The sequence below is a fragment of the Talpa occidentalis genome, unplaced genomic scaffold (assembly GCF_014898055.3).
Source record: "Talpa occidentalis isolate TD23 unplaced genomic scaffold, MPIMG_talOcc4v2.1 talOcc4.7, whole genome shotgun sequence".
Taxonomy (NCBI): domain Eukaryota; kingdom Metazoa; phylum Chordata; class Mammalia; order Eulipotyphla; family Talpidae; genus Talpa; species Talpa occidentalis.
The window spans coordinates 57881559-57893264 of record NW_023605083.1 but is presented as its reverse complement, the minus strand read 5'-3'; the positions used below and the strand labels follow the sequence as shown (position 1 = coordinate 57893264).

At 34.8% G+C, this 11706-nt stretch overlaps 1 pseudogene; it reads right to left on the bottom strand.

The window, feature by feature from the left end:
- Positions 1 to 8081: 8081 nt before the first annotated feature.
- Positions 8082 to 9023, bottom strand: LOC119231421 (olfactory receptor 13F1-like; annotated as a pseudogene).
- Positions 9024 to 11706: the final 2683 nt, after the last annotated feature.

The window sequence follows — 11706 nt, the reverse complement described above, 5'->3', positions numbered from 1 at the left end:
TAATAGATAAATGGTTAGATTATATTTTAAATTCATATGAATGAATAAATATGTAGCTATTAAATAGTGGATTTAATACCACACATGTATGGTCATGACAGTCTATTGTGTGCCCAGATCTACATTAGATGGGATAATTGAGAGGTCACATTGTCATCTGCCATCCCTGAACAGTAACAGATAAGAGATCTACCATATTAAGTATTGCAGAAATGTTGCCTCACTATCTTGCTGATCTTATTCAGTCTTCTGATTTTAAATATCTTTCATATATTGATGACTTCCAAATTTCCCTCTCTAACAAGATTTGTATATTCTTCGTTGCAGTTCTCATATGTAATAGACAATTTGAACCTAACATTTTTAAAATAAAGACCTGATATTTTTCAGTAAATCTAGCTCTTTCCCCTTTCAGTTAGTTGCAACTCTGCCCATCACATTTTTCAGTTCAAAATCATTGAAATCATCTTTGATGTTTGTCTTCACTAAGACACATCAAATCCTTCAGGAAATCCCATTGGCTCTGCCTTCTCTATGTATCCAGAACTTTTCTATTTCTCACCATCACTACAACTATCACTATGACCTGGGCTAACAGCTTTTTTTCTCAGAATTACTACAATAAATTTCCAAGGTTTTTCTGACTCCTGACGATGATCCTAACACAATGTATATATATATTTTTTAACTTGTCATAGTACTATGATACTTGAACATGATGCACACCTTAAATGAGAGCTATGGATACCAAATTGAAGTCTCATACTCAGCTTTTCTGCCTCTAGCTTCTAGGATCATTTTATATGTAATTATCTTTTATTAAAAGGTGGTCTCACTAAAGTGGTAAATTTGTCTGAAATTTAAGTAAGCATATGTTATAGCCTCGAAAAAATTCTTCCCTCTAGTATATTTAAAATGTATTTTTTTAGAATGTATTTTTTAAAAGATTTTTTTTTATATAAGCATACAAGAGCTGGGGTACAGGCCAGAAATGCAGGGGGTGAGAGGATCCACCAGAGACAGAGTGGGAACAGAACAGGCAGACTGACTGAAATACAGTGCTGAGGGGAACAGCGGGCGAGACAGGAGAGATCTGCTGTGCCATGTGGTCTCTCCCTGGCCCTCGGATCAAATTCGTGCTGAAAGGCTGCGGCTTGCTTTATAGTGCGGTGCTCAACCCCTTGGCCACCAGGGAGGCCCTAGAAGGTATTTTTCAAAGTAAATGGAGGAATTTGGTTTTACTTTCGTCTGCATAAGAGAAAGGCAGCAAAGAGAACATCGTGAAGCATTGAATTTAAACATCGTGAAGCATTGAATTTGCAAAGCCTCTACTTCGAGCAGAGAGCAGAGCCCCAAGGTTGTGCTCATCGTAGACTTCCTGCATCAATTAATGGTTCTCCCTTTCCATAGCACCTTGCAACAAAGGGCTGGAAAAGAACAGCTTTCCCCCGAATTTCTGATCGTTCTATGTGATATTCTCATCTCCTTGACATCTAACACACCCCTTTTCTCTCCCTCCTCACCCTGAAACCACTAAGGAATATGATTCAAACTCTGCTGCTTGAATGCTTTGAATCATAATTTCCCATAATTCTCACATGGTAAGAATCTTATAAAAACACCCAGAATAACAGATCTTGTGCTTGGAAATTCAATTTTTATGCATGTAGGTTTTACATAACACAATATTTTATGAAAAATTCTAGGTGATCCTTTTTTTCAGGATATTTTGAAAATATTTCAGGATAAGTTAAAGAGAGTAAATTAGCACAGCTACTAGTAGATTCTTGGACTGTGGGACATTATTGGAATGAAAATAAAAGACCATATCAGAAGTCATGTAAAGTTTTATTAACCTAAACAAAAAGGAAAAAATAAACAGGAATATTTAGAAAAAAACTTTAATCAGACAGACATTTAGGAATTAAGTGGTATGATAACTTACTGTGTGCTTGCAAAGCCTCAGGTCTGTTTCCTCTGAACTCCCATGAATATATTTAAAAGTGGTAATTGGGAGTGAGTCACAGTGAGGTGCTCCTGAAGATCATTTAATCAAGGTAGCTGTCTGCGAGTTAAAATAGTAACATTTCTACAAGGGGTTGAAGTTATTCATCCATTAAAGTTAATCACCTGTGTGAATGAACTATCCAAGGACACTGAATATGAATATTGCAGGGTTAATCTATATTATATATTACCTGAGAGAAGTGGAACAGGAGTGTGATGCAGTTATATAAGCTGCATTCAAATGTGCCCTTTTCTCTCTTGATAAAACAGTTGCTGCATGTTCATGATCGAACATAGGATAATGATAAAATAATCTAAACACACTTCAGGATTACATATACAGTTCCATCATTCAGTGATAGCAGGTATCCTCTATGGACCATGCAGACAGTAACTCCATCTTGGATCTAGTTTTTTAACCAGAATGACTTGAAGAAGCACCTGAAATCTGAGGACAGTCTATAGACTGTTATTCATCCAGGCAGGATAAGCCAATGTACTGGATTTTGCCTTAGGCAGCTGATTGGCCTGATCCATAAGCAATGACTATCCACATCCCAAAAAGATACTGCCTAAGATATCACACGCCCAATGGAGCTGATGAACACCAAAATTTATTTTCAATACCTTACTTACAGATTTTTCTTTTCACCCATATAAAAAGATGAATATATACATGTATGTGTATATATATGTATATTTATGCACTCAGTGTTTGTGATTACCTGGAATCAGTGTTGTAAATGATTGTAGAACTTGGTAGGGTAATAAGATTTATATTCATTACTTCTTTTCAGTCAAATAACATACATTAGGGTTCCTGTTATCAAGTAGTGAAATGTTTAAATAAGGGTGAAAATTAGAGTAACGGTTCCCTTTATTCATGATACCATTACCAATTCCTACCTTTGGAAAATTTCTGAATTGATAGACTAGGGGGTATCTAATATCTAAGAAAGAAAAAATGTTTTCTTATATGTAATGAAAGGCTCGACTAAGAACTTCGGCACAGTTTATGCTCATTGAATTCTTTCCTCCTACATGGTTCTTTTATCAATCCACTCACTCTTAATTGGATCATTCCTTGCTTGCTATGTCTTGTTCAAGCTAGGGCCTTCTGTGATAGTTATTTATAAGGGTCCCATTTTCTCTGAGCCTAAGGCTGAAGGAAATTGTGTCTATGTTAACAAGTCACCTTCTCCATAAAATAATCATCCACTTATATCCAAGAATATCTTTCTGACAAAGTAAAAGTAATGTTTTCATATGTTCTCATTAGTTACCAGCTCCTGTGAGGGTGGGAAAAACAGAAAAATTAAGAAAATGAAAGTATAATTTATGCAATTTTGCTCAAATGCATTAACATATTGATGATTCTTTCCCACATTATGTACCTGCATTGCTTCTTTTGTAGTGTAATCTCTGAAGGTTAGGAATCTTCTTTCTCCACTTTAATTAGTCAATTCACCATACTCTAAGAACAATAGTAATGCAATGTGTGTGTGTGTATGTGCATGTGTACAAATACACTGAGGCATTCAAAGTAAATATGAGTAAATATTCTGACTTTAAACCCATACTTCAGGATTTCCTGAACATTGCACCTCAGTTTCACTTCATATAAAAATTACAATTATGTAAATACCTGTCATGATCTCTTTGCACATACAAAGGTAATTACTCACCTCTTACATACATATGACCAATAAAATAATTTATGCTCTATTCATCAAATCTAAAACCTTATTTTTCACATATTGACACAAGGAAGAATTCTAAAATTAATAGTGTCCAGATTTTATAAATTATTTTATTTATATATAATATATAGCTATACTATATATGTACTTTCAGTTATATTGGTACTTACTAAAATAGCTACCTTTTCATAAATTCAGAAAATTATATCCAGATTTTAAAAATTCAGAAAAAAGCAGTTTTACATGCTTTTTAACAAATTCAGAAATAATTGCAATAAGATAAATAGTTTCAAAGTTTACAAGGCTTGATAAGTTAAGGGACACAGATCATATAGCAAGTCAAATATGAAATGAAGCAGTACTCTAATTTTAATATTATATTATGTTCAATAAATGCTAAATAGTTTTGTGAAAACATAGTTCATTCTTCTTAAATGATCCATGAATACCAAGAGTTTTATTTACAGGGTAAATAGGGATACTCTGATTCGTGTTGAATTCTTATCAAAAGTGAGTATTTTCCCAGAGACCCCAATGGTCACTACATTATGATCAAGGGGACAATACTTCAAGAAGAAATAACACTCATTAACATATACTCACCAAATGAAGGAGCACCAAAATATATCAGACAGCTGTTGTCATCTCTGAAAACAGATATCAGAGAAAACACATACGTAGTGGGAGACTTCAACACACCACTATCAAAAATGGATAGATCAACAAGACAAAAAAATAAGTAAAGAAACTAAAGCTCTAAATAAGGACCTCGAGCATTTGGGCTTAACAGACATCTATAGAACACTAAACCCCAAAAAAATGGAGTACACATTTTTCTCAAGCGCACACGGATCATTCTCCAGGATCGATCACATACTGGGGCACAAGACAAACATCAACAGATACACCAAGATTGAAATCATACCAACCATCTTTTCTGACCATGAAGGCATCAAACTAGAAATAAACCATAAAAAGAAGGCAAGGAACTTTCCTACCTCATGGAGATTAAAAACCACACCACTGGAACTGGAAGACCACTGGACTAATGAGATCAAAGAAGAAATTAAAAAATTCTTTGAATTGAACGACAAGGAGGACACCAATATCCTAAATGTATGGGATACAGTAAAAGCAGTAATAAGAGAAAAATATATAGCAATAGAAGCTCACATCAAGAAACAAGAAAGAACTCAAAGAAACAACCTAATCTCAAAGCTCAAAGATCTAGAAAAAGAACAACAAAAAAACCCCAAAACCAGTAGAAGAAAAGAAATAATAAAAACCAAAGCAGAAATAAATGAAATTGAAACTAAAAAAACAATCCAAAAGATCAATGAAACCAAGAGCTGGTTCTTCGAAAAAAATCAGTAAAATAGACAAACCCCTAGCCAGGCTCACAAAGGAAAAAAGGGAGAAAACACAAATAAACAGGATCATAAATGAAAGAGGAGAGATCACAATGGACACAGCAGAAATCAGAAGAATAATCAGTAACTACTATGAACAGTTATATGGAAACAAGTTCAACAATCTAGAGGAGATGGACAAATTCCTACAACTCTACAATCACCCAAAGCTAGATAAAGAAGAAATAGAACACCTAAACAGACCAATTACAAGCAGCGAAATTGAAATGGTAATCAAAAACCTCCCCAAAAACAAAAGCCCAGGACCTGATGGATTTACAAATGAATTCTACCAAACATTCAGAGTCGAATTAGTGCCTATCCTTCACAAACTCTTCCAAAAAATTGAGAAGGAAGGGACAATACCAAACACGTTCTATGAAGCCAACATTACACTAATACCAAAACCGAACAAGGACAACACAAAAAGGAAAACTGCAGGCCAATCTCCCTAATGAACACTGATGCAAAAATCCTCAATAAAATTTTATCTATCAAAATCCAACAATGTATCCATAAGATAATTCACCACGACCAAGTAGGATTCATTCCAGGGACAAAAGGATGTTTTAACATCCAAAAATCAATCAACGTTATCCAGCACATCAACAAAAAGAAATATAAAAACCATATGATAATATCAATAGATGCTGAGAAAGCTTTCGACAAAGTGCAACACGCATTCATGATAAAAGCCCTTGAAATTCTTGGGATACAAGGAACATACCTCAACATCATAAAGGCCATCTATGACAAGCCAACAGCCAGTATCATTCTCAATGGTGAAAAGCTGAAAGCAATTCCATTAAGATCTGGAACAAGACAAGGATGTCCACTCTCACCACTGCTTTTCAATATAATACTGGAAGTCCTAGCCAGAGCAATAAGACAAGAGAAAGACATCCAAGGAATCCAAATAGGAAAAGAAGAAGTCAAACTATCACTATTTGCAGATGATATGATAATATACATAGAGAACCCCAAAAACTCCACAGAAAAACTAATTCAACTCATCAATCAGTTCAGTAAAGTGGCAGGATACAAAATCAACACGCAAAAGTCAGTAGCCTTCCTATACACAAACAATAAATCTGAAGAAGAAGAAATCAAAAAAACCATCCCTTTTATTATCAAAACAAAAAAAAATCAAATATTTGGGAATAAATATAACAAAAGAGGTAAAGGACCTATACAAAGAAAACTATAAAACACTGTTAAAAGAAATAGAAGAAGACACAAAGAAATGGAAAGACATCCCCTGCTCATGGATTGGAAGAATAAACATTATTAAAATGGCCATCCTACCAAAAGCAATATACAGATTCAATGCTATTCCAATCAAAATTTCAATGTCATTCTTCAAAGAAATAGAGCAATTATTGATGAAATTCATATGGAATCACCAAAAACCCCAAATAGCCAAAGCTCTCCTGAAAAAAAAAAAGAAGGGAATGGAGGCATCACACTCCCAGACTTCAAACTCTACTACAAAGCCATAATCATCAAAACTGCGTGGTATTGGAACAAGAACAGACATACAGACCAATGGAATCGAATAGAAAATCCAGAAATAAACCCACAGATTTATGGTCAACTAATCTTTGACAAAGGAGCAAAGACTATGCATTGGAGCAAAGAAAGTTTGTTCAATAAATGGTGCTGGGAAAACTGGGTTGCTACATGCAAAAGAATGAAGCTTGACCACTACCTCACACCATACACAAAAATCAACTCAAAATGGATTAAAGAACTAGACATAAGACCTGAAACCATAAAATACATAGAAGGAAATATGTGAAACACTATGTGATATTCACATCAAAGACATCTTTATAGACACATCACCCAAAGCAGTGATAGTGAAGGCAAAGATAAACAGCTGGGACTACATCAAATTAAAGAGCTTCTGCACAGTAAAAGAGACAATAACAAAAACAAAGAGAAACCCCACCAACTGGGAGAACATTTTTGTACACAACACTAGTGATAAAGGACTGATCACAAAAATCTGCGAAGAGCTGATGAGACTCAATAACAACAAAGAAAATAATCCAGTGAAAAAATGGGCAGAATAGCTAAAAAGAAACTTCTCTGAAGAGGAAATGCAAATGGCCAACAGGCATATGAAAAAATGTTCAACATCACTTGTAATCAGGGAAATGCCAATCAAAACTACCATGAGATACCATCTTATACCAGTGAGAATGGCACATATTAAAAAAACTAGGAACAACAAATGTTGGCGAGGGTGTGGAGAAAAAGGAACTCTTCTGCACTGTTGGTGGGAATGCAAACTGGTCCAACCACTATGGAGAGCTGTGTGGAGATTTCTTGACCTACTAAACATAGAGCTTCCATATGATCCAGCAATTCCACTCCTAGGTATTTACCCAAAGGACACAGAAACATCAATTCCAAAGAGCACCTGCACCCCTATGTTTATAGCAACACTATTTACAATAGCTAAGCTTTGGAAACAGCCCAAAAGCCCCAAAATAGATGACTGGATCAAGAAGATGTGTACATATATACCATGGAATATTAATCAGCATTCAAAAAAGATAAACACATGCAATTTGCAGCAACATGGATGGCGCTGGAAAGGATCATGCTCAGCGAAATAAGCCAGAAAGAAAAAGAAAAATACCAGATGGTCTCACTCATAGCAGGAATCTAGAAAACTAAAATAAGGGACCAGGAAAATGAATAACTATAAGAAAGTGAAAATCAAAATCAACAAAAAACTATGAACCAGAGATACTTTTTGGGGGTGGGGGGTGGGAGGGGAGGGACTGGGGTCAGAATGGGGGGTTGCAATTGTATGGGGAATATAAAAATAAAATTTATTATTTAAAAAAAAAGTATTTTCCAAGGATTGTTCAATACAAGTATTTTGAAGTTTTCTTAATAATGTTGTAGGTTATTCAAAAAATGTACCTGCTCTGATATTATTTGATGATTGAAATTAAGATGGTACAAAAGGATTTCTAATCAGCAATTTTTTCATAGCTGTTTTTACCTTTGTTTCTTAGACTATAGATGATAGGATTCAACAAAGGGTTACTCCTACATATACCAGAGATATAAATTTATCTATTTCCTGTGAATCTATAGATGAGGGCTTCAGGTATCTGGATTGAGATGTCCCATAAAACAAAATCACCACAGTTAGGTGGGCTGCATATGTTGAATAGGCTTTGCCTCGACCATCCACTGAGCTGATGATTCTCAAGATATTGGAGAGGATGAATGCATAAGAGACACAGATTAAGACCATTGGCATAGGAACAGGAAGTATAGCGATAACCAGAATAATTAACTGCACCATGGTGGTGTCCACACAAATCATTTTCAGGACTGTCAGGAATTCGCAAGCAAAATGATTGATGATACTATTGCCACACTGAGATAGTTGTATGACAGAGACTGTTTCTACCAAAGATGTGAGGCAGCCTGTCACCCAGGAGCCAGATGCAATCTGCACACAAACCCTCTTGTTCATGGTGATGGGGTATCTCAGGGGGCTGCAGATGGCCACATACCAGTCATATGCCATCATGGACAGGAGAACACACTCAGTGGAGCCCATGGCCAGAGAAAAGTACATCTGAGCAGCATGCCCTGAGAATGAGATGGTGTTTTTCCCTGAAACGAAGTGTGTCAGCAATGGAGTAAGACCAAAAGAGGTATACTAGATGTCTAAAAGGGAGAGGTTGCTCAGGAAGAAGTACATGGGTGTGTATAGGTGGGAATCCAGGATGGTGATGTAGATTAGAGCTATATTATCCAGCAAAGTGATGCAGTACATCAGTAAGCACAGCACAAATCTGATGACCTCAACTTTGGGGTAGTGAGAAAACCCCAAGAAGACAAAAAATGTTACAAATGTGAAATTTGCTTGGAGCATTTTATTATGTAATGCTCACTTGTATATGTTCAAAGAAGAAATAATATCACCTATTATAAGTAAAACACAAAATTTCCTCACTTCATTTTTTTTTTTTGGTATGTTGGCCAAGAACTTTTGGTCTTTGCTTACATGCTTCTCCTATTTTATGATCGTATTGGTAATATATTTGAAGGAATTTGTCATTAATAAGGAAAATTTCAAGCAGAAAGTCAACAGTTATACAATCTACAAGCTGTAATTTTTCTGTAAGACTTTATGGCAATGTTGATTGGGGATAGAGACAGCAGTTATTTTATAAACACCACAGGAGATTGAGGAATGAAACAATCATACGCATTCCTTGTTTTTCCAAAAACACATTTGTAACTGAACTATGGATATGTAATCCATTTACCTCTGAACCACTGGAATGATTTTCTTTCTCTATTTTGATAAGTGTTCTTAGAAATTGTCTTCTTTCTACTTTCATACTTTCTTCTGTCACTCCTAAAGTTCTGTCAAAAATAATTTGATAGATGTCTTGAGTACAAAATGATATAGATTTCTGCAGCCACAGATTATTTAACTGAAAAACTAGAACATTTAAACACAAGTCCATCATCCATCTGAAAGCCAGGAAGATCGTGACACATTGTCATGGTGTGAGGCATATGACAAAGATGTCTTTCATATCACCATTGTTGTCCTGTCTTCTGTGCTCCAGAAATATCTTCTAAAGGATCAGCCATCAGCACTGTAAAGCAATTTGAGTTATTTGTAGCTTGTGAAAAGTTTCTAATTTGTATAATAAATTAAACTTAGAGATCTATTTGCATAGGATTACAAATTCTGGCACTCCAGGGACAATGTCCCATAGATCCAATTACAGTGAGTATCTAGTCTGTTCTATGATGTGATGTTATTCAAACAAGAAATAATCATGTTTCTAATACTATCCTTGAGAAGGGGGACTTTGTATGCTCCTATTGGTGTTATGAAGTCATCCAAGCTGATTAATTTAAATAAACTGAAGGGGAATAAATAACTCTGACAGATTCTCTTTTAGAAGGAAGGAGCTTTTCAAATATGTGGGAGATGTATTGATACTTGTTATGGAGCCCACAAAATATGGAGGAAGGGAAGCTTAAATTACCCTTCTATTCATCATGACCTAAAGATAAATATTATGGGAGTAGATGTTTTTCATGGACTATGAAGGGCCATTTGTTTTAAGGAACACTTCCTTTAAAGTTGGATCCTTTTAAAAAGTTTCTTTTGTTATATAAAAGTGCCTTCAGAAATCCACTGAATGCTCTATTTATTTGAAAGATCTTTTATAACCTCTAGTCAATATATTTTTTTCAAAGTGAGGGACTATACTAGAGGTGAACTGTGCATGGTGGTGTGGAGAAAACATGCTTTCAATTCATTAGTGTATAATTGTGATTGGATACCTTGTTTCTTATTAACTGATTGTAATCATGGCTATTCTGAATTGTTTGTATCATATTAAATATTCCTCATTCTCAGAGAAGGTTATAAATTTGAAATATTACCAAAATTTTAAAAGAACAGCTAGAAACTCCTTTCTCACTGACTAGATTATTGCAACAGAATGCAGCCTTGGGGTCTTTCATTTGTTTTACTCCACGGGGATATAATTTCAAGTCCCCAGGATGATGCATATAATTCACTTTTTTAACTCTAGGAAAACTTTGTGCCCAGGAAGGAATCTTAGTGCTACTAACACTTTCCACTTCACCACTTCAGTGTTGTCATCTAGAGACAGCTAGATGATGGGTTGAATTGATATCTTAGTAATATTGAACTGTCTTATCCAGACCTTGGTAATGGGTTTTCCTTAGTTTTTGTCTGCAGTGATTAAAAGTTTTCTGTAGAAAAATCTTTCACATCTTTTTTCTCTTAGTTATTTTTAATTTATTAAAAATCATCTTTAAATATATTTTTCAAGGTTTTTTTTGTTTGTAAGTTGAAATTCTGTTGGTTTTTGTGATGTAACATATCCTGATAGTTTGGTAAATTTACCTATTAATTTTATTAGCTATTTTGTGGATCCCTTGGGATATTTTGTAGTTGTTTGTATATTTAAATATATCTAAGAATAGAAAAAAAGTTTTTCTTTCTTCCAAACTATATGTTACACCAAACATGGGTATACAGATATCTTTTCAAGATCTTGCCTTGAGTTCCTTTAGATTTATACTCTAAGCTGGATTGTTGAATCATGTAGTAGTTCTACTTTTAATTTTTTGAGGAAACTCTGTAATGTTTTCTATAATGACTACACCATTTTACATTCTCAGCAACATTGCTTAAGTGTTCCAAATTCTCCACATCCTCGCCAACACTTGGATATAGGGGTTATCAGATGAAGGGTTTCCTCTTACTTAGATGACCCAGCTTTTGTAAAATCAGCATTTCTAAAATTAGCAAGTAAGCAAACACCATGTTGCTTTTACTCTATGCTGATCTTTAATAAATTATTTAACACCCGCCAATTTTTAATTACTATGTTAGGTGTTGGTGATCTGAAGATGATGAAACTCTCCCTTAGCTACTTCTCTGTCTAGTTAGGGAAATATAGTATAAAGACATTTGTGAGGTATGGAGGTGAATGTATAGCCTTTGCTGTAGTTTGGGAGTGAATTACAAAAGACTTCCTGGAAGAGTTGATGCCAGA